The sequence below is a fragment of the Rhinopithecus roxellana genome, chromosome 11 (assembly GCF_007565055.1).
Source record: "Rhinopithecus roxellana isolate Shanxi Qingling chromosome 11, ASM756505v1, whole genome shotgun sequence".
Taxonomy (NCBI): domain Eukaryota; kingdom Metazoa; phylum Chordata; class Mammalia; order Primates; family Cercopithecidae; genus Rhinopithecus; species Rhinopithecus roxellana.
This window is the reverse complement of record NC_044559.1, coordinates 4268658-4292307: the sequence shown is the minus strand read 5'-3', so window position 1 is coordinate 4292307 and position 23650 is coordinate 4268658.

The following is a 23650-nucleotide window of genomic DNA, read 5'->3' as shown; positions in this document are numbered from 1 at the left end:
CCAGAGAACCTGTGACACAGATAGTTACAGGCAAATGCTCATCCTTCTGTTTTACCATCTAGAATTTCTTCTGTAAAGATTGAGGTAAAAGGTGGGGTACAACATACACAGGGGGATACAAATGAGAAAGATTCAACTTGGTACTTATTTATTCACTTCATTTCGTCCCACAAATAATTGGAAGGGGCTTATATTTCAGCTTAGTATTAAGAAGAGCTGCCCAACAAAGACTCCCAATGGAATGGAAAATTTGGGGAGGCAGTGGGTTCCCCATCTCAGCAGGCATTCAAGTACAAACTGAAAGGGCACTAAGACTGCTGTAACAAAGTGTTCTGAGAGCCCCCGCTCTGGATGCTCAGTCTGTTTCCTGTCCAGTTTTCTCTGGGATGTTGTCCTCCTTCTGAGCTCCACTGGCTGAGCTAAATGCTGTTCCTTTAGAAATCCTAGAGAAGCCAAGGGCCTGTCACCATGGTTATGCTCATCATAGACATAACTATGACAAAAGACGGGAGAGGACCCCCACCTCTCTTTTCGCAGGTTCATCTTCTGACAGCAATGGTAAAAAGGGGAGGGAAGCTGGGGAAATGCACCTGATTACATGACATCAGCATCATGGGATAGATTAGAAGTTAGGCTGCTCTCTAAGCCAATGAAATGAGTTTGATTTTTCCATCCTTTCTCAAGAATCCCTCCCTCTCCATTGCTTCTTCTAAGGGATTGATATTTAAAAGTTGTTTTTGGCATTTGTCAACATACATTCCTTCCAGATGTTAACCAAAGGTCCCAGACCAGTTTTGATGGCATGGAAGTGCTCAAATAAGTCATAAGAATTTTTTAAAACACTAAATTGGTGGTGAGTCTAGCCTGGGTCTTGAACAGGATTTTTTATTTGCTGAAGGCAAAAGCCTGTCCTCAATGCTCTACTGGCCAAAAATATTATTTGCATTTAAAGAAAAATAATCAAATGCTTTTTTGGGTGATTACACCTATTTTTCCCTTCTGTTTAGACTGAGGACAGTGGGGCCCTGTTCTCAATTAACCTCAACATCCCCAACCCCTTGCCTCCATCTCTAATTAAAGAGATAGGACCAATGGCATTTTAAATTTCTTTAAAATTGTTCAATAAACAAACACACATTTCAGCATCCAGTATTCTATTTATTCTAAAGATGTTCAGAATAAATAGAACAAACAGAATTTACGTTCTCTGCTCCCTACTTCATTTTAAATGTCTTGAATGAAACATCTCACCCTCCCTTTAGAAAATATGACATCTATTCCAATGAGATAGATGAAGATCCTGAGTTGAAAAACAGTCTGTTTTTACTTGCCCAAATTCCTACTGAAATGAACCCAGTAGAACCTGGGAGTTCTTGGCTGGAACAAATTTGTTGATGGAGATTAGGGCCTAATGTTTTTCTTTTAGTTTTCAACTTAGATCAAGCAACAGTCTGATTTTGGAAATTACCCTGCAGGAAAGATGGAAGAAATATTTTTTTTTCACAGAGTCTGGGATGTCATATTTTAAATATGCACAAGAATATGTGCCTGCAAAAGAGCTTTCTTTGAGCAGATTGCTGTTGGTGCCTGCTTTCATCCTTGTGCTGAAAACCCGATTTTGGAGAAGGAGGATCAGTGTCAATTCGGCAGAGGGAAAAAGAAAAGAAGGAGATTTCAGCTGGGTATATGTATTTCAATTTATCTGCTATTCATTTTGTGGCAGGTTGTATATTCCCAAAAAGAGTACAACAATAGTTTCTGTCCTACATGCTCTTTGACAGTGTGACTTTGCAACCCTCATATGGACAGATGGACCCCATCGTGTTCCATCCTCTTGAATTTTATGAGCTTGTAAAAAAAAAGTAAAGCAATACATCTTCCTCCTTAACCACTCGAATAGTAGCGCTAGAGGCCTGAACCAATTATCCACGTGGCCGCCATCTTATGAGGAAGACAAGGTGACATGGAGAGGCCACACATAGGAGCTGAATGAAGAGGTCATCAGATGATTCCTGCTGCCAGCCATCAAGTCACCTCCAGCTGTTCTAGGAATCCCAGCAGAGGCTGCAGACTTTATGGAGCAGAGACAAGCCATCCTACTGTGCTCTGACTGAATTCTAGACCCAACAGCCATGAGAATAATAAATGAGGATGGTGTCTGGGGCTGCTCAACAAAAGCCACTGTGACATCCTTGTTCTCAGGTGCCTGCAGGAGCTCTGCACCCCCACCCCCCCAGGGTAAGCCGAACAGCCTCTGGGCAGTCAGCTGGCCTCAGGCAAAGGCCCCCACACAGGTTCTAATGAGTGGCAGAGCCAGCAGAGGCCTCCCTGAAGCCACAGCCTCCTGTGGGGGCTCTGATTGTGCTGAAATAGATCTGTCTTGAGGCCGCTTTGAACTCCTGGGAAACTCCACAAGTTGAAAGTATCATCCACCAGAATGGTTGATACATGAACTGGGCACTATGGCTGGCTTAACTTTACAGAGGGGTTGGAAGTCAACTCACATGTATGGAGCATCCCCTCTGTGCTGGACCTTGGATTAAGGTTCTTTCTACTGCAAATCCTAGGCAATAAGCCCCGAACCCAACAAGCTTCAGTTTCTTTGACTTAGAGTTGCTGTCTCTGTAGGGCCTCAAGGCTGATGAGAGACAGATCCTCATCACCTCATCACTTGGTGAAAAACTTGGTGCTGGGCAGAGCATATGTGCTATTATTATTACTATTATTATTATTATTTTTTTTTTTTTGAGACGGAGTCTGGCTCTGTCGCCCAGGCTGGAGTGCGGTGGCCAGATCTCAGCTCACTGCAAGCTCCGCCTCCCAGGTTCACGCCATTCTCCTGCCTCAGCCTCCCAAACTACAGGCGCCCGCCTCGTCGCCCGGCTAGTTTTTTGTATTCTTTAGTAGAGACGGGGTTTCACCGTATTAGCCAGGATGGTCTCGATCTCCTGACCTTGTGATCCGCCTGTCTCGGCCTCCCAAAGTGCTGGGATTACAGGCTTGAGCCACCGCGCCCGGCCTATTATTACTATTATTATATTATTATCCTCAGTACCTAAAGTCAGCTCCACAAAGAGAGTATTGTCACCCCCATCTCATGTGCAGTAATGAGTACTCAGGAGGCTGAGAACTTGCCAAGAGCCACAGGTCTCTGAGAACTTGAGCTAGAATTCAAACCCAGGTCTCCTGTCCTCCAGGCAGGGCACCAACTGGCAGCCACCACCTCAAGCAAGCATCCCTTGTCTTTGGCTTGGACCCTGGTAGTGGCTGCCAGTGAGGTCTTTGTCCAGCTCACTTTCTACTCTGCAGGTACAGCGGTTGGAGGGACCACCCCCTCACAGTGTCCCCCTTCCCAGGTTGGGACTGTGTCCCTTACCCACAGCAGTTTAATCCACAGAGATGGAAAGGAGAATGAAGGTTGTTAGGGGCTGGGGGCTGGGTGTTGTGTAACGGGAACAGAGTTTCAGTTTGGGGTGATGGAGATGGATGGTGGTCATGGTTGCAGAGCAGTGTGAATGCACTTAATGCCACTGAACTTAAAAATGGCTAATATGGTATGTTTTATGTTATATGTATTTTACCACAATTTTAAAAAGTGACTGCATCCCCTAAAGAATGAGGCCCAAGCTCTTCCACTTGGCATGTGGGACTGTCCCCGAAAGCCATCTGGTGGGGTTTGAGCTGCCCCTACAGCCTCATCTGTCTGTCCCTGTCTCCCCAGCACCCTGCAGCTCTCTCCTGGCTTCCTTACATACACCACACCATTTCTCCTTCTTGCTCAGGCTGTTCCTGAGATTCTCCTTAATCCCCACTTCCTTCTCATTTTGAGGGCACGGCCCAGGTGGGGCCTTGGTAAGGCCACCTCTCCTCACAGGCCTCAGACTTTGAGCCCATGCTCTGTGCTCTGAGGTATTCGCAGGCCCACCCTGCAGAGGACTGTGGTGATCTTGCCATCTCTCTCTGCTAACCTGGGGGCTTCTCAGACTAGGAACTGCCCCCAAGTCATCCTGTGACTCCAGCTTATCATACCGTTGCTGGCCAATGACCCAACCAACTGGAGGAGCAGCAACGATGTGGGGCAGCAGCCTGGAGCCCTTGCCGGAGAGTAGAGGTCCTTGGGAATGGTGTGGCCCTGAACTCACCCTGACATCCACATCTGGGTCCAGGGATATGGGGTGGAGGAGACTGGCCTAAGGGCATAGGGTTGCACAGGTGGGACATGTCCTTACCCTGCATCACAGAGGGCTGCATGGAGAATGGGAGAAGGTAGGGGAAGACATTGACAGGGAAGGTGTTCTCTTCCTATGTAGAGGACAGGGCTGTGGGCCAGGGTCAGATGCCTCAGTGCTCACCTTCCCCATCTCTGGCAGACTCTCTGGACTGTGACATGCCATGGGAGCTTGTGTCAGAGCTCCCAGGACAGCAGAGACAGGGATGGGGCCAAGAGGCATGTGGCTGTCAGGTGAGAGGGATGGAAGATGGTGGTGAGTTTTGTACTACCTTTTCCTCCTGGGATCAGTGGCTGAGGTGTGACCTGATGCCTAGTCCAATCTGGACCCAAGCCCGCCATGGTGGTGTCTGTAGAGAGGCAGGAGCAACAGGCCTTGCCAAGTAGCTGGCACAGGGCCCTTCCCCACAGCATCTCCCTCAGCAAACCTCTCTGGGGGTGATGGCACAGTGATCAAAGACATGCTTTATGGAGCCAGCCTGCCCTGGTTTGAATCCCAGTTCTAGCACTGACGGCCTCTATGACCTTGAGCAAGTTGCTTAACCTCTCTGTGTCTCCATTGACTCAATAATAAAATGAGGATACTGATAGCACCCACAACCTCAGGTTGTTCAGTGTAGGTCCTGTCGAAAACATTGTGTAGATCCTGGGTGTTAAAATTATGACCCTGTTCCTGGCATCTCCTTGGATGCCAGTAGGGAGAGTTTTAGATGACCATTCTGAGTATGGCCTGGTAGATGAGGTCCTGTGGTTTGTCCCCTTGGGGATAAAGCCAGGCCATTGTCACTGCAGGTTAGCTCTAACTTTTCCAAGAGGCACCTGGACCCTGGGGCTCTCACAGCCATCCTTCCCTGCACACTACAGTGACCCCACATCCAGGGCAGGTTTGGGGGTCTAGGTCCAGGGGGCATGTCGGGGCAGCAGGAAGCTCCTCCCCACTCTATGCAGGCTGGCCCGAGCAGTGCTGGGGGAGGCGGGCCACTTTGAGCCAGAAGATAAACATATTAACTGAACTTTCCATCTGTCATTTCAGAGAGTCATTTACTGCCTAGCTGTGGTTGGAAAAATTAAGTCCTTGTAATTTAGAGTCAACATTTCTCGCGGAATCATGTTAGACAAGTTGGCGGCATTTGCAGCCTCTCGGCAGTTGCCTACAATCAAAACAACTTTGCCCCAGCCCCGTGGACTCCCCTGCCAGTGGTATGGCTGGCTGTTCTGCACTGGATACACAGCACTACAGGCCATGGGGCTGACCTGGGCACACCAGGACAGAGGCCCCAGGAAGAGCGGCAAGGCTGAGCACCCTCCTCCCGGGTTTTGCCCTCTGCCTAATGCAAAACCAATCTCCCATCTATTAGTGTGTTAGGGCCGCCATACAAAACACCACAGACTGTCCTTAAACCATAGACATTTATTTTCTCACAATTTGGGAATCCTGGAGCCTGCGATCAAGGTTTCGGCAGAGTACATTTGTCCTGAAGCCTCTCTCCTTGGCTTGGAGACACCGCTGTCTCCCTGTGCCGTCACACAGTCTTACCCCTGTGTCCATCTGTGTCCTAATCACTTCTTAAAAGGACACCAGTCATATTGGATTCGGACTCACCCTACTGACCTCATCTTAACCTAGTCACCTCTTTAAAAGTCTTATCTCCACATACAGCCACATTCTGAGGCACTGGAGTTAAGGACTACAATGTATGAATTTGTTTGGGGGGAGGGTCACAATTTAGCCTATAACACCCAGTCCATTCTGGATTAGTTCATTCTCAGTCTACCCAGGAGAAACTGGTTTCATTGGCTCCATTTTGCCGAGGAGGAAACCGACTTTGGAAAGACAGGTGGTGGTCCCCCAGGTCCCACAGCAGCAATGCCAGGCTGGGAAGCCAGGGTTGGGATTTCTAGTTCACACAATTTGCATCACAGCCCAGTTGTGTCTGCCCCACAGCCCGAAGGTGAGCATTCTACTGGGTCCCCTGCACAGGTCCCGGAAACCCCCAGAAGCTCCATGCAGATGACAGGCAGATGAGCTGCAGCATAGACAGAAGCATCCAGCAGCGGGCGGGGAGCCCTGGGAAGCCTCAGGCAGAGACCCCTCCTTGCCTGGGGAGGTTGTCTTCAGTGATGGACTCTCATACGCAGTCTGCTCTTGCTGACCCTCCATCCTTACCCAGCCTGAGGGACTTCCCCAGAGACCTTCTCATTATTCAGCCTAGCTTTAGTAAGGGAAACATTGGGGCCCACTAAGACCGGTGCTAGACAACTTAGTTTAAAAAAGGGCCGGGCGTGGTGGCTCATGTCTGTAATCCAAGCACTTTGGGAGGCCAAGGCAGGCAGATTACCTGACGTCAGGAGTTCAAGACCAGCCTGGCCAATCCCATGGTGGGCACCTGCAATCCCAGCTCCTTGGGTGGCTCAGGCAGGAGAATCACTTGAACCCGGGAGGCGGAATTTGCAGTGAGCCAAGATCATGTCACTGCACTCCAGCCTGGGCAACAGAGCAAGACTTGTCAAAAAAAAAAAAAAAAAAAAAAAAAAAAATCACAGCAGACTGTCCGAGAGTCAAGGGGGCTTATCCCTAGACCTTAGGCTACATAGTGGATATTGTAGGACCAGCCCAAATTCCTCATTTTGAAATGAAGAAACTGAGGCTCAAAGTATGGCCCTAGTTTATCTAAGATCACTGTCTTAGTCCAATTGCATTGCTATAAAGGAATAGCTGAGGCTTGGTAATTTATGAAGAAAAGAGGTTTATTTGGCTCATGGTTCTGTAGGCTGTACAGGAAGTGTGGCACCAGCATCTCCTTCTGATAAGGACCTTAGGGAGCTTCCACTCGTGGTGGGGTGGAAGGGGAGTCACCTTTTGTTTCCTTGACTCTGTTTGGTAAAGTCTGTTGTAACTGTGTATGCGAGAGACAGCAGACACAGGCAGGCGGAGGAGAGATCGATCTTTCAAACCAGGTTCAGGCAGACTCGGCTTCTCCCCAGCGGAGCGGAGCAGGTCACTGCCACACAGATCTGCAGTATGGTCTCCAGGAGCAAAAGGCATGTGGAACATATCAGCTATATGTGGCCATCAGAAAACTTGCTTTCATAAAGGTCTCCATACTGCACCTACGCCCATATTCTGAGGTAGAAACTGACTGCGTAGCCAGGCTCAGTGACCTGCCCCAGGCCAAAAGCGAGAGAGAACTCAAGTCCCCAGCTCCAACCCCAGGACAGTCCTTGAGACTCAGTGTTGACTTTCAGGTCCCACATGGGTTTCAGCCTCACAGTCAGAGGCCTGAATTCTGGCTACTGGGCTGTGGTCCCTATTCAGAAGCCCTGCTGGCAGGGAGTTGAGTGGGGCATGCCTCTGAGTGACAGCCCCTGGACTGAGGCCAGGGCATCTGTTTTCAAAATGGGGAGGGTTCTCTGACACCCCTCACGCTGTGTGCCAAGGCCCCACACACATCTGCTATCACTTTCAGGGCCCCCTGCCCTCCGCTTCCCCTGACTGGGGAGAAGAAAATATTAGTGTGGCTGCCCCAGGGGTCTGAGGTCTGCTGCCCCTGTGTGTGTGGCATTGTCCTAATCCCCCAGCCCTGCCCTCCCACAGGCTGCTCTGCTGCCCCACCCCTGCACGTCCTTAGGAAGATGCACAGGGAAGGAGGTATAGTGCCTGCAAATGAGAAATCCATCTCTTCGCTGCTCCAGCCCTCTGCCTTGGGGACTGCAGAAGGCCCCTCTCCTGACCAAGGGCCTCCGAGTCAGAAAGAAGAGCTCTCCTTGCAAAACATGGTTCTTTGCAACTGCCCAGGATGCTTAGTGCATGTGGTCTGGAGGCTTCCTCTAACTGTGAATCCACCAACCTTGGAAGAGGGGACCCCTGTGGTGGGCAGATTCTAAAATGACCCCAAGATTCCTGACCCTACATGTAGACACCCATATAATCTCTTTCGCTGGACTATGGGCAGGACCCGTGAATATGCCGCGGAATCACCCTTGTCATCAGGTTACTGTATTTGACAAAGGGGCCTGGGAAGATAGAATTAAAGTCCTTGATCACTTGGCTTTGATTTAATAAAAAGGGAGATTATGCTAGGTGGGCCTGACTTTATTAGGTGAGGCCTTAAATGGGACACCTCCAAAGCTTTCCTGCTGGCCTGGGAGAAAGCAAGCAGCCACACCTGTGGAGGGGACCACAGGGCCAGGGACTGCCTGCCGGGTCTTTAGCAGCTGAGTGTGGCCTCTGGTTGACAGTCCTCAAGGAAGCAGGTACTTAAGTTCTACCACCACAAGGTGCTGGATTCTGCCAACCACTGGAATGAACCAGCCAGCTTCCATCATGATTTCAGCCCGGGGTGACCCTGGCCAGAGGACCTCACCCACCTGCACCTGGAATCTTGGACCCTGGAAACCGAGATGACAGGTTTGCATTGTTTTAATCCACTAAGCTTTGTAGCCATCCCAAACTAACATGGCCCTCTCCACCCCCAGGTTCCTCCTCCTGATAAATCTCTCAGAGCTCAGCCTGGCATGACAGTGGGCAGGGATATATCTCAGTTCAAGCACGTTTGATAGGAAAAGTTAATCATCATGCTGACAACATAACATTGAAGCAAAAAATAAATCCATTACTATCATGGTTGTGGGACAGGGGTGGGACCAATGAGAGAGGGAGAGGGAGAGAGAGACAGATACAGAGAGAAACGAGGAAAGAAAAAAGCACACACAGAAAGAGAGACAGAAAGAGAATGAGACTCAGAGACAGACTCCTTAGCTGTCACAGACACGGTGCTTTTGTTACAAATGCTTTCATCTTGCTTCTGTTTTACTCATTCATTTATTTTTAAACCTTCTCATCCTAATAATGCCAAGAATGAAATAAAGCTTAGTAAATTAATCCTCACTACTTCTGATTAGAACTTTATTTTTCTTTCTGGGGAATGGCTGGTCCCTGCAGACAAGGGAGCTAGCTCTGGAGGGAGAGCAAGCCCAGATGGAGAAGCTCACTGGGTGTGGCCCCGTGTAGCTCAGCAGCAGGCACGGTCCTAGGGCTGCCTGGGTGTGAACACACTTCCCACTCTGTAAAGTGCCCCAGGAGCAATAATTTTGTAGAAGGCAAATATCTCCATTTTGAAGCTAGAAAACAGAAAATAAGGATGGCAGTTGAGTCATTTGCTGTGGTTTTAAGGTACATCTGTGACCTCATGTATAGTGTTGCCTTTCTTAGGCCTTGGTCAGGGCATTGAAGGGTGACACTGAGCCATAGGCACCAGGAAACTTTTGCAAGGAATCTCCTGGCAGCACTCAGCTCACAGCAGGCCCTTATGGCCAATGGTGCTGCCCCGAGGTAGCCAGTTCCCCTCTCCTTCCCAGCACAGAGCAGGTTAGCCTCCTCCGTGGGGAAGGCCCTGTGACTGGTTTTAGCCAGTGGGGTGTGAGTGGGAGTGATGTTAGCTGCCTCCATGACGGAGCATTTAATTATGGATGGGAGCCACTTTATGTCTCCTGCCCCTCTACAATCTGCAAGGGGGAACCACAAACCCCCAGGCCCAGTAGCTTGCATTCTGAGTGAGGACAGTGAGGAGCAGAGTGCCCAGCTGAGCCACTCTGGACAGGCAACCTGAGGGAGGAATAGACCCGTGCTGTTTGGAGCCACTGACATTTCATGGTTGGTTGTTACTGCACACAGCCTAACTCATATCAACCAGTGGAGCTTGTCGGGGCCACTTGGTGCAAGCAAGTGTCCTTACTGGCCAGGTACCTCAATGACATGTGTACTGACCTGAGCCACGCAGGGGCGCTACCTTGTAGAGTATGATGTGGAGTTAGGAGGTGCGGGACAGATAGGTTTCCTGGTTAATAGAGGAACATTTAAATCTATTAGAACTCTGAAGTTCTTCAATTTTATTTTCTTGTACACAGAAATACTTGAATTTTTATTTACTTGTACACAGACATACTCATAGTATATATGCAGTTATGTTTCTCACTTTTTTGCTCATTTTAAACATTTCTCCTTGTTGCTATAGAATGTGTAAGCATCACTTTTAATGGCTGAGCAAATACTTCAGGGTGGATTATGAAAGAACTTAATCACAGTTCCCTGTGGTGGGACATTTGGATTGTTTGCAATTCTGTGCTCATATAAGTACCACTGCAATAAACATCTTTGTGCATAAAGCTTGTTTTCTGTTTAATATTATTTACTTTGGCAAAGTTCCTAGAAATGGAATACCTGGGCAGAAATGTCATGAAGCCTTGCCTTTTTCAAACATAGGTTTTTAAAGTAAAGCATTCATCCACGCTGATGCCATAGGATGGTAAGTCCGAGGAAAGTAATGCACTCTGTCCTTAATCATGAACACTGAGCCGGGCCTTGGCCCCCGACCTGACTGTCTGTTTTCACTCTCCAGGGCTTCAGGGATGCAGATCAAGCTCCAGAAACCCAAACCCACCTGGGAGGTCTGACCTAAGCATGGGACCCGACAGCTGGAGCTCAGTACTCTCCGGCTCTAGCCCAGCTCACAGAACTCCTGAGGGCCCACCGCTGTCCCCACAGACACCTCTACTGACTCATCGGCCCCCAGGCTGTCTCCTGGTGGTCAGTGGCCGCCGTCCTTTTCCACCTTGAGGTTCCCAAGCACATCTGCCTCCGGCTGCTGACACCACTTCTGCAGGCCCAGAGCTGCTGCCCTGCCCCAGGCTGCGGCCCCTGCCGGCCGTGGCTCCTCCCTCAGAGTGTCAGTGCTTGCGGCTCACTGGGGTCTCACAGCTGGAGTGCTGCAGGTATATCCTCTGTCCACAGGGAAAATGCCCGTGTTGGGCTACACACCAGGATCCCTGGGGTCCAGCTTTTCTCTGCCACCTCTTCTACATCTTTCCCCTAACTCACAGACCTGGCTTATCTCCCTGGGAACCTGAGAGCGCTCTGAGGGACTCCACAGTGCTTCACTGAAATCATTCTTTCCCTTCAGTGCCCATGCCAACCTCTGCCTCAGGCAAGCCTTTCTCTTCTCAAGGGTGACAAAGACTCTGTCCTTGACAAAATTGTAACCAGGCTCCTCTGAGCCTTCTTTCCACCTAGACTTTGGCCTTGGTCTGTCCTTAGCAGGCCAAGCCCAGTTTTAGCAAAGAATCCTACTAACTCAATTGATGAAAATCTTCCCATCCTTGAGAGCTGATCAAACTCCTCTTCCTCCACCCCTGATTCCTTTCCAAACTGCTCACAGTAATTTTCCATCCACTCCTTCACCCTGTTTTCTGTAAATCCCTGCTTGCCCCTGGTATATTCAAAGTTGAGTTCAATCTCTCTCCCCTACTGCAATAATCCCAGATAAAGTCTTGCTATTTTTAATATGTGTCAGAATAATTCTTTTTTAACAGAGGATATTTCTTCCATCCAGGACAACACGAAGTTAGTATGTGGGGTAAAGTTAGCCCTGGGGAATGCCTCCTACCACCCCCCAGCCTGCAGCCTTATCTTTCTGATAAAGAACATGATTCTTGGTGCAAATCCAACCCATCACACACACACCAGTGGGTGGGTCAGGAGATGGCCCCTGGAAACTGGAGTGTCATGCAGGACATCTGTGCTGTGAAATTTCTGTGCTGTGTTGGAGAGCTGGGATGCCCTGATAAAGGAATGTTCTGAGCATCTGCCCTTGAGAATGGAAGGGAAGATGTCCCTCTACTTAGCATCCCAGCCTCACCTTCACCCCACAGCATTTCCTTTTAGGCCAAGTATCCATTCATTCAGCATACATTGATTGTGTTCCTCCTACATCATCTTGTCTTAAATGATTGGTGGAAACTCAGTATCTTCAGGGTTTTTTTCTCCCTTAACTTTTAGTTTTATTTTATTCATTCCGCAAATATTTTTGAGTGGCTGAGCACCTGTGAGGTTCTGAGGACACCACCATGGGGTATGAGATAGACGCAGGCTCTGCCCTTATGCAGCTCCCAGTCTCAGAGAGAAACTGGCCTGAAGCAGAAGTTTTGTGTCTGGCAAGATGATGCCTGGTCTCAAGGCTGAGTTGTCAAAGACTGGGTTACAGAGTGGAAAGTCAAGCATCTAGACAATGGCTTCTTTGTGTGCATGTGTCCGGAGCCATGAGGCCGGAATTAGCCGACCTCTGTTGCTTGATCTCCGCAAAGCGGAGACAAGGGGGCGCATTCCCGGGTTCTTTATTTATAAACCCTTCCCGCGCGCGCCCAAAGCTTTTCCCGTGCGCACCTAAGTTTCTCCCGCGCGCGCCTAAGTTTCTCCCGCGCGTGCCAAAACTGTTCCCGCGCGCCAACCTTTCCCGCGCGCGCCAACCTTTCCCACGCGCGCGCGCATTTTCCCGCCCAGGAAGATATGCAGCCCAGGGCGCAGGTGCGATCCCGCGCCCGGGAAAAGTACAAACCCACGGCGCATGCGTGATTGTAATTTGAGAAGATCCGGCCCCTATCACCGCCCTGGCCCAACCTCTTCCCCTGCCAGCCTATATAAGGCATGACCCTACACTCAATAAACGAGACTTGATCAGGCTGTTTGTCTTGTCTCCATTTCTTGTGTTTTCTTGTCTCCTCCATTCCCACTCCCCCTTCCAGGGCCCGTTCGACTGTCCTGCAGGTCGGGACACCTGGCGCCCGAACAGGGACCTGGACACGGGGGAAAAAGTGAGGAAGAAGGCACTAAAGTCGGCCGAAAGTGAAAATGGAAAGAAATTCCTCCGGACGTCGCGGGAGCCTGCCGCGTTGGAACCAGAGGTGAGTAATAGTGTCTGATTATGGGACAAGAATTAAGCCAGCATCAAATTTATGTAGGGCAATTAAAAGAGGCTTTAAAAACACGAGGAGTAAAGGTTAAAAGTAATGATTTGTTTAAGTTTTTTGATTTTGTAAAAGAAACCTGCCCTTGGTTTCCACAAGAAGGGACCATTGACGTAAAGAGGTGGCGTAGAGTGGGAGACTGTTTTCAAGATTACTATAGTACTTTTGGACCAGAAAAGGTTCCGGTGACAGCTTTTTCTTATTGGAATCTAATCAGAGATATAATAGATAAAAAGGAAAAAGAAAAAGATCCTGAGGTAATGGCAGTGGTTACTCAGACTGAGGAAATATTAAGAGGCAGCTCCCAAACCGACCTTGAAAAACCCATACCTAATAAAGAAATAGACCTTATATGGCTACAAAGCGACGAGGAAGAGGCTGGGGTCCCCTCAATGACAAATATAGAAACATCAAATAAGGAAAAGTTCAAAAAATACCCAGTTTTACCTACAACTAATGAAAGCAAAAGTAAAAATAACCTTAACTGTTCAGAAGTAAACTGGGATAATTTAGAGGAAGGGGCAGCAAAATATTATAATTCTGACTGGCCACAAACTCTTACTTATCCCCCTCCCTATAATAAGGCTTCTGCCCCCGCAGTTATGGCAGTAATAGACCCAAAAGAGGAGCTTAGAGAAAAAATTGCACAGCTTGAAGAGCAAATAAAGCTCGAAGAACTACATCAGTCTTTAATCACTAGATTGCAGAAATTAAGGACAGGAAGTGAGAGCGTTCAATACCCTAAAGGAATAGAGAAACCCTCTCACCCTCAGAGACCCGGACAGCATGTCCCAAAAGGAAGGTCGCTTGGTAGTAGGGATAGGGAGGATTCCTCTCCTCGAGATGTTTTTCCAGTAACGGAAACTACAGATGCGCAGGGTTGAGCCTGGAGACACCACAATGGGTTTGAATTTACTGTAATAAAAGAACTAAAAACTGCTGTCTCGCAATACGGAGCTACTGCCCCGTACACCCTGGCCATAGTCGAATCTGTGGCCGAAAATTGGCTCACTCCCATAGATTGGAATACCTTAGTTAGAGCAGTTCTTTCCGGAGGCGACCATCTGATTTGGAAGTCAGAATTTTATGAAAATTGTAGAGATACGGCCAAGAGAAACCAACAAGCCGGAAATGGTTGGGATTTTGATATGCTAACTGGCTCGGGTAATTACACAGAAACCGATGCTCAGATGCAGTATGATCCTGGACTGTTTTCTCAAATCCAAGCAGCGGCTACCAAAGCCTGGAGAAAACTTCCTGTTAAGGGGGATCCAGGAGCCTCGCTCACGGGGGTCAAACAAGGACCTGATGAGCCTTTTGCAGACTTTGTACATAGACTTTTAACCACGGCCAGCAGAATATTTGGAAATGCCGAGGCAGGGGTGGATTATGTAAAACAGCTAGCTCACGAAAACGCTAACCCGGCTTGTCAGGCAGCAATCAGACCTTATAGAAAGAAAACAGACTTAACAGGTTACATCTGCCTCTGTTCAGACATAGGGCCCTCATATCAACAGGGTTTGGCTATGGCTGCTGCCTTTAGTGGACAAACCGTAAAAGACTTCCTCGCTAGTAAAAATAAAAATAGCAAGGGGTGCTTCAAGTGCAGAAAAATGGGACACTTCGCTAGGGATTGTAAGGGAGAGCTAGCTAAGACCTAGAAAAACGACGAAAAGAAATAACCGATAACCCGTTTTGGACTGGGTTCCATGGACTCCTTCCCTATCTTATGCCATTCCTGGGCCCCCTGCTTTGCCTATTGCTTTTACTCTCTGTAGGACCTTTGGTTTTCAATAAGCTCATGACATTCATTAAGCAACAAGTCGAGGCTATCCAAGCGAAGCCTATACAGGTCCATTATCATCGCCTAGAACAAGAAGATCGCGGTGGTTCATACTCACACCCATTATGACCACCTTCCCTATGCGCTGAACTGGACAGCCAATGACGGGTAAGAGAGTATCATCTCTCACTAACCTAAGACAGGAGGGCCGTCATAAGCTACTGCCTAATCCCATGACGGGTACCAGTGATGAGATGCATTACTCCAACCTAAGACAGGCGCAGTTCCCGAGGGACAATCTTCTAGCCATAATTATATATAAAAAAGGGGGACCTGTCCGGAGCCATGAGGCCCGGAATTAGCCGACCTCTGTTGCTTGATCTCCGCAAAGCGGAGACAAGGGGGCGCATTCCCGGGTTCTTTATTTATAAACCCTTCCCGCGCGCGCCCAAAGCTTTTCCCGTGCGCACCTAAGTTTCTCCCGCTCGCGCCTAAGTTTCTCCCGCGCGTGCCAAAACTGTTCCCGCGCGCCAACCTTTCCCGCGTGCGCCAACCTTTCCCGCGCGCGCGCAAACATTTTCCCGCCCAGGAAGATATGCAGCCCAGGGCGCAGGTGCGATCCCGCGCCCGGGAAAAGTACAAACCCACGGCGCATGCGCGATTGTAATTTGAGAAGATCCGGCCCCTATCACCGCCCTGGCCCAACCTCTTCCCCTGCCAGCCTATATAAGGCATGACCCTACACTCAATAAACGAGACTTGATCAGGCTGTTTGTCTTGTCTCCATTTCTTGTGTTTTCTTGTCTCCTCCATTCCCACTCCCCCTTCCAGGGCCCGTTCGACTGTCCTGCAGGTCGGGACATGCATGTGGTATCAAACATTTCAAGTAGATTGCAATAATTTTCAGGGTGTGATAGGAAATAAATTCTTTGCACCTTTCCCACTTCCTACTCCCTCTCTTCTTCCTCTCTTCTTTCTCTTCCCCTTCCCTTCTTCCTCTATTGTCCCAGAAGGTCCTTGAGGTAATTCCACTGCAGGCCTGTGCAAACTTGCCCTCACTGCATCCTGGTAGGAAGATGGGGCCTCAGGTACCAGTAGAAGCTCAGGATGGCAGCGGCCGAGCCGTCCTCCAGTCTCCCAGTGGGAACGTCACCTGGGGATCTGGTCCCTCCTCTCTGACCCCCTCCACCCTACCTCCTCTTCCTCACCCCCCAACCTCTGCCCTGCCACCGTGAAATCCTTGCCTGGTCCTCTGAGGAGGAGGCGCCACCACTGCTTCACTTCCCTGCACGTTTGTGCCTCCTTTGTGGTCCTGGAGCCCAGTGACACTGTGGCTGAGGGTGTTGGCAGATGTCTGTCTTTATCAAATGGCTTACCCTGGGGATAGAGATATCTTTCTCTGAGAGCACCTGACACACAGTAGGTGTTCAGAAGATGCGTATTTAGAAGATGAAGGAGAAACCAGTGATCCATCATGGTTTCCCTCCATAGTGGCCACAGAGGGGGTCTGCCTCCCGTGGCCCCACACACCAGCCCTCCTGCCTCAGTTCAAGGCCTCTCTCAGAGGCCAAGGTTCTCAGAAGAGGTGGTGTCTGGCCAGATGGTATCTGACCAGGCCCACTTCACCTGGGGCCCATTCGGAGAAGGCCCAACCATGCCATGTTTCTGAGAACTTGTTCTAGAAATGTTTGCATTCCTGAAGCTGTGGGACCAACCGGCAGCAGGTGAGCCTGTCTCCTCTTCCTCGGGGAAGTGCATCCTCATGGCCAGCTGCCTGCATCTCTGGCCCACCGAGGTCGCGGTAAAGATATGAGGTCAGCAGTTCAAACCAGGTATCCCTGCAATCCACACAGAAGTGCAGGAATGGACCCAGCATCTACTGTGACCAAGGGTGCTAGCAAACCACCCCCTTCACTTGGGTACCCTGCTCAGGTGAGTAGGGTGTATATGTGCTTTAGAGTTCAGATGAGAAAGAGAGAAAGAAGGGGGCAGGTGTGAGACAGAAAGAGAGAGTGCCACATGGTGACAAAGCAAAGGGCCAGCAACAAAGTGGCCAGATGAGGGGGACACATGCCCTTGTGCTCTGCTCAATGAAGCTCTGCAAGGCTGCTGAGTGAAAAGGACTTCACCACTGCAGCCATCCTTGCCTCTGCCTTTAGACGTGTTGCATGGTGCATGCGTGCACACACTGCCGCTTCTCTGTGGTTGATTCACTCCCACGCAGTTCCTAGCACATGGTTGCCCTAAATGCCTCCCTTCTCTCAGGTCCCATCTCCCCCTGCTGTCATGACTGTCTTCTGCCTACTTTCCCCCCAGGCATCATGTATGTTTGTTCAGAACCTTGCACCTTAGGGTCACCTTTCTGCCCACGGTCACATTAGTCCACAGGGCAGCCTCAGAGGTGACACTGCTATTACCATTGCAAAGACAGTCAGGGTGGCACCCATCAGGCTCAACTCTCAACTGCATGTTTATTTTTGAGGTCAAGGTAGTTCTCCACATTGGATGGACAGGGAAGCTGCCGTGCAAAGGCTGCATAACTGTTCCAAGGTCCCACAAGGCCCATGAGAAGAGACAGAGAAGATATGGGAGGCTGTCTCTGTGACTGGCTTCTTTCACTTAGCATGACGCATTTGAGGTTCAGCCATATTGCTGCATGGATCAGTAGTTATTTTCTTTTCATTGATGAGTAGCATTTTATTGTTTGATGTACCATGATTTGCTTATTTACTCATGGACATCCATGTGAGTTCCAGTGTTTGGAAATTATAAACAAAGCTGCCATAAACATTTGTAAGAAGGTCTTTGCATGGAGTTTCATCTGGGTCCATCTGGGTCCATCTAACCACCGAGCCTCTGTTCCTTAGCCACGAGCTTCCACAGACATAAAATGCAATTGCGAGAGCACTCATCCTGTCAAACGGCTACTTTGGAATACCCTGATAATTGTCACCTTGTTTCTTGGGGTGTGTATATTGTGAGGTTTCCATTTGCTCATCAAATTATTAGAATTGAGAGCCAATTATAGAATACATTAAAAGACTAAAATACCCAGCACATACAATAGACGAATCAGAAAGACTAAACAAGCATCCTGACCATACAAAGGGCTGGTGGGGATGTGGAGCAGCTGGCACTCTCCCACACTGTGGATGGAAGGGGAAACAGCACAGCCACCGTGGTGAGCACCCTGGCAGTGGTGGGATGGTCATTGTAGAGTGAGCCATGCACTAGCCACATGGCCCAGCAACCCCACTCCTAGGTGTCGCCCAAGAGAATGCAAAACGTGACTCCATACAAATGCTCACAAGTGTTTATGTCAGCTTCGTTCATAATTACCAAAAGCTGGAATCCACGCAGATTCCATGAGTGAATAAACAAGTCATGCACATCATACAATGAAATTCTATTTATCAATAAAAAGGAAAGGACTACTGATTCCATGCAGGAGCATGGCCAGATCTCACATGTATTATGCTAAGTGAAAGAAGCCAGTCACAAAAACAACACACTGTCTGATTCTATTTATATGACATTCTGAAGAAGGCAATGCTATAGAAACAGGGAGATTCAGGTTAGGGGGGAGGTTTGACTACAGTGGGGCATGTTCAGGAAATATTCTATATGGACGTAGATGATGAAATATTATTCCAAATATAATAGGTGGAAATACTCTGTATCTTGATTATGGTGGTGATCACATGGCTATATATATTTGCCATAATTCATGGAAAAGTACATCTAAAAGGACAAATGTTATTGTATGTAAAAGTAAACCTTAATAAATCTGAGTTACAAAAACTACCTAGTTCAGCAGTTCAGCAGATGCTCTTTGAGAGTGAGTGAGCCCAAGCTTCACCCTTGCAGGTTATGTAAATGCATAAACCTCTGTGAAAACAGTGATTCCTGGCTGTGGCTGCAAGTTACCATGCTGAAGGTGAGCGGCAGGAGAGGTGCAAGCAGATATTGTGCCAGAGCCCAGAGAGGAAGGTGGGGAGGGATCCAGGCCAGAAAGGAGTTAAGGTGCAGCAGGGCTCAGAGCCCTGCACCTCTGGAGTGGTTGTGGCCTGCCTAGAAGAAGCAGTAACCGGGTGGTGATGGAAGCAGAATCCCTGGAGAGAGGGGCAGGTAGGGGCAAGACAGGGGTCGAGGCCCTGGCTGGGGTTCAAGGAAGACCCAAGTTTGCCAACGCAGCAAGAATAGCAGCTCTCAAGGGCGGAGGCTGCAGCACAGTTGGGTTCATGGCCCTTGGTGAGACCTACACACAAGCACTCAGGTCCAGGGAACTGGGCCAGGCAGTACTGGGTGTCAGATGAGGTGCTGTCCACTCAGGAGCCCAGGTTGTCCTCCCCCCAGAATGTCATGCAAGAGGGCAAGGGCCCGCAGCTGTTACTTTACCCAGGACACAGTACAGGGCTGTAGCCCATGCTCTGCCCTGTGTGCTACAGTTCATAGCTTCTCTCATGCCAGTGCTGGCCCTGTGCAGCCCTATCTCAGGCAGCAAGATACATTCTGGGCCCCAGGAGGTGTCCCTGTGGCACCTCGATGTGGCCTCCTCCAGGCAAAGTAACCCGGACACAGGGGGGTGGCTGGTGGACAGAGAGGTGCTGGCCTCTGCAGCCATCTGACTCCAGTATAGCGAGGTGGTGACATCTGTCACCCCTCTGCAGCCTCTGGCCCTGGTTTTCCAGCTGCACCTCTTGAGGATGCTGCAAAGCCATGAGGTCAAAGACGTTATCCTTTCCCTCTGAAGTGAGCACTTGGAAAGTCCACATTTGCTGGAGAGCAGGGGAGGCCTCTGCAGGATGGTTACACCACCTGTCACCAAAGGATCCAACCCAGCCTCAGTAGCGGTGTGGGAAGAGCAATTTGCTCCCTTTGAATGTTTAGGTCTGTGGCCTGCAGTAGCTTCGGGAGTGGCCCAAGGGGGTTTCCCTAGTTAAGTCCTGCCAGTTCATCACCCCAGACTCAATACGCACCTGGCATTAGGCACAAGCAGTGAGCCCAAAGAAGCATAAAATGAGGCCAAGACCCATAAGCAGACTTACCCAATGGCTGGAGATAAAACATACTGAGGGATGATCCAGCTGCCTGGTGCCCATCCCTGGGAGGGGGAGGTGGCTATGTCTCTGAGAGCAGTGGGCTGCTGCACTGCCGGTGAGTTTAGAAGACATGACCCCTCAGGTGCTGGGAGCACTTACTGTGTTCCTTCCTCTTCTTGCAGCTTGTCCTGCGCCTGCACCTCCAAAGGCTTCATTTTCATTGTATTTCATTGCTGGGCTCTGCTCTAGGGAGGGGCCTGTTTAAAAGGCGCCTGTTCCTTGGCACCAAAATTGTCCTGGGCCCACTCATGTGGCATCCACCTCATTGTGCACTCCCTGGGGGTCGTTCTGCCCCTGACTTTGTCCCTCACCCTGACTCCTCTGTGTGAGGCCCTCTGCCCTCCAACCACAGAAGTGCTACCCTGGTTTGCCCCTGGCTCCTTGGCTCCAGGGAGAGGCTGTGCTTTGCATGTTGAGTGATTCCTTCGGCCTTGCTGGAACGTCATGTACCCGTCCTGGCGGGATTTCATGATCCAGAAATGTGAGGTCTTCTTTGGCTGCAGAGCCCTGTATAATGAAACAAGCCTGGGAAATATAACCTGTGATAGGCCAGGACTTCTCCAAACCTGGACTGTCCCTCAGACAAAACTACAAAGCCAATTGTGAAGTCCTGGCTGTTTGTGGTCATGGCTGCTCTGTTTGCCATATACAGCTGTACCTTCAGAGCTGCAGGCAGATGGGCGGAGGGACCAGTGCTGACTCTTGCAACTAGTTTTCATCACGGCAGTGTGCTCCAGATCTCTGGGCATCTGGAACTAATGTTTGAGGAGTGAGGAAAGGGAACTGCGGTCTTTGTCAGCTCCCTCTGCCCAGGTGGTGGGTTGGGGAGGCCCAGCGGTGCCAGGTCCTGAGGATAACTTCTCTGCTGCTAGACTCTGATTATGTCAGAGTCTCCTGGCCGGACTCCCTATGTGAGAAATGGGGCAGGGATGTCATGGGACAAGTCCAGCCACCGAGCCCTCTAGGTCCAGGGTCTGCCCACATGGGGGGACACCTGGAGGCCAGATGTGTGCTCACAGGGCACCTGATGAGGTGAGAGGTTGAACAGAATCTCTTTCTTGTGTGAACTATGTCCTCTGAGTGGGGCAACCCCCCATCCAAGCTTCTTCAAATATTTACGTGTCTACCTAGGCCTGGACAGCTGTTTGGAGAGGGAGGCAGCTGATCAGCCTCCATATGCTTTCTAACTTGAAATAGTGCAGATGAGCCGGTCCTTGCTAAATGAATTAGGCTCTGACCATTTGAGTCCAAAACCTGTCTGGCTCAAGATATCTGGTCCTTTACTCCCAGACACTTGAAGATCTGTGCAGTGTTTCCGTACCCTCAGCCATCCAGCGCCAATGTCCAGCCTTCTATGATTTACTTAATAGTTTCTTTAAATTGATCCACTCATACTGCCTACATAAATAGAATTTAAAAGGAAACTTTATACCACAAGTATAAATAGGAAACTATTAATATTTGCCATAAGTAGAAGGGAACTATATTTTAAAATACAATGAAAATAAAGCAAGTTTATTAAATTCTAGCAGGACACTGTTTTGCCAAGTTTCTCAGACTGAAACTGTTCTCTCTTTGTTAAACAGTGAAATTATCATGTGTTAGAGCAGTGTTACAGACATGCCTTTGAGAATCTAAAGAGAACTAGAAAGAGAATCACATTCACATTACAAAAGTCAGTGTTATTTTATTCACTCACTTATTAAATACCCAGCAAGTGGTTGAGTGGAGTGGATGGTTCTTAGGACTACAAAGGCCAAATTAAATATAAAATAGGAAAGTCTGTTTCCTTGTAGAACTTATGATCTAGCAGAGAAGACAGACAAGGAACAAGCAGATAAATTTTAAAAAATCTATTTCAGTTTGTGGGAAGAAAAGAAAGCAAAGCATGTGCATAGAGAGGAATGTATTTTGAGTAGGTGTGTGTTGCAATGTGGGGACTGCACCTAGAGTGACCTTCTGGTCACTGCACCTAGAGTGACCATCATACTGAGTTTGAGACTCTAAATGGATATTTGAATGGTGACTTGAACTGGGTCTATGTGGAAAGGCTGGGGCTGAAATGATAAATTTAGGGATACCAGTAGCATAGACGGTGTTCGAAGCCACAGGCCCAAATGTGGTTACCTAGGGGGCACATGTGCATGAAGAGTGGGATCTGAGGGCTGAGCCCTCAGATCCCCCACCTTAATGAGTCAGGAAGGAAAGAAGGAGCCAGCCAGGGAGGTGAAGGCAGACAGACCCCTGTGGTCCTCCGTGGTTCCGTGGAGACACAATGAGAGTGCTTGGGAAGGATGCAGCGATTGACTGAAAAACATTGCTGAGGCATTGAGTCGGATGAAGAACCCTGGGTTTGACAAGATGGCAGCAGTTTTGGTGGGACAGTAAGAGTGAACACCTCATCGGAGCGGGTTAAAGACAGGACAGGGAGCGAGGAAAGGGAGACAGGGAGCATAGGTTTCTCTTGACTTTTTCAAGGAACGGTGCTGGTGTTGAAGAACTCATCTGTTCAGCTGAGTCTGCAACAGCTCATGAAACACCTGAAATCAAACTGTGGATCACACGGCCTGAAAATCCACCCTGGACAGCAGACCCCTGAGACTGGTAACACCCCCAGGAAGGTGCCTTCTAGGTTAGTTTTCCCCCAGGAAGGGTCTTTACTCTCTGGGAGCTGGGGACCCAGGAGCCTACACTCAACACAGACGTGTATAGAAGCAGTGCAGGCCCATGCCAGGGCCACACGGCAGCACACAGCCAGGGCCCTTATCCCAGAGCACAGCGAGGCGCCGGGCCAGTCATGCTGCAGCATGGATATTTATTGATCTTGATTCACACGATCCAAGAAAAGCTTGGCCACAGAGCCTCTGGTTCAATCACAAGGATATGGGGGCTGGGCAGGGGTGAAAGAGAAGGAAATGGAATTTAAAGAAATCTGTCTTTAAGAAAATAACTCTTTGTAAACCTGATTTCTGGGAGCCTGTGCACGCAATAGTGAAATGCTCTGTTACTCCTCAGAGGTGGCGTGAATAGGGGCTCTGTTAGGCACTGGCGGGACCTCCAGAAGCAAAACATGCCAGGGGAATGGAAGAGCGGCCTTCCTGGAGTCAATCTCTAGCAGGGCCTGCGAGGAAGTGGGCTTTCCTCCTCCAGCCCTCGGCCGGCAGCCTGGGAGACAGGAGAGCGCTCACATTGATGTGCATTTTTATTTTGAATGAACAGAGCAGTTAAAGTGCACCAGGGCCAGATTTAAGTTTTCTCCTTGGGCTGTTTCGAGGCTGCCTTCAGTCTGACCTCATCTGCACCCACACATTTTCTTTTATAAATATATGGCTACAGACTTTCTTTCTTTTTTTTTTGAGACAGTGACTCACTCTGTCACCTAGGCTGGAGTTCAGTGGCACAATCGTAGTTCGCTGCATCCTCAACCTCCTGGGCTCAAGCGATTCTCCCACCTCAGCCTCACAAGTAGCTGGGTTTACAGGTGCATGCCACCATGCCCAGCTACTTTTTAAAAAATTTTGGAGAGATGGGGGGGGGGGTTCTCACTATCTTGCCTAGGCTGGTCTAGAACTCTTGGCCTCAAGATATCCTCCTGCCTCTGCCTCCCGAAGTGCTGGGATTTTAGGCATGAGCCACCACACTGGCCAGCCACAGAAATTAAGAAAGGCCTGCACTGGCCATCAGAAAGAAATTTGGAATCGTTTGATGTATTTTGCGCGGGAAGGAAAACCAAAACAA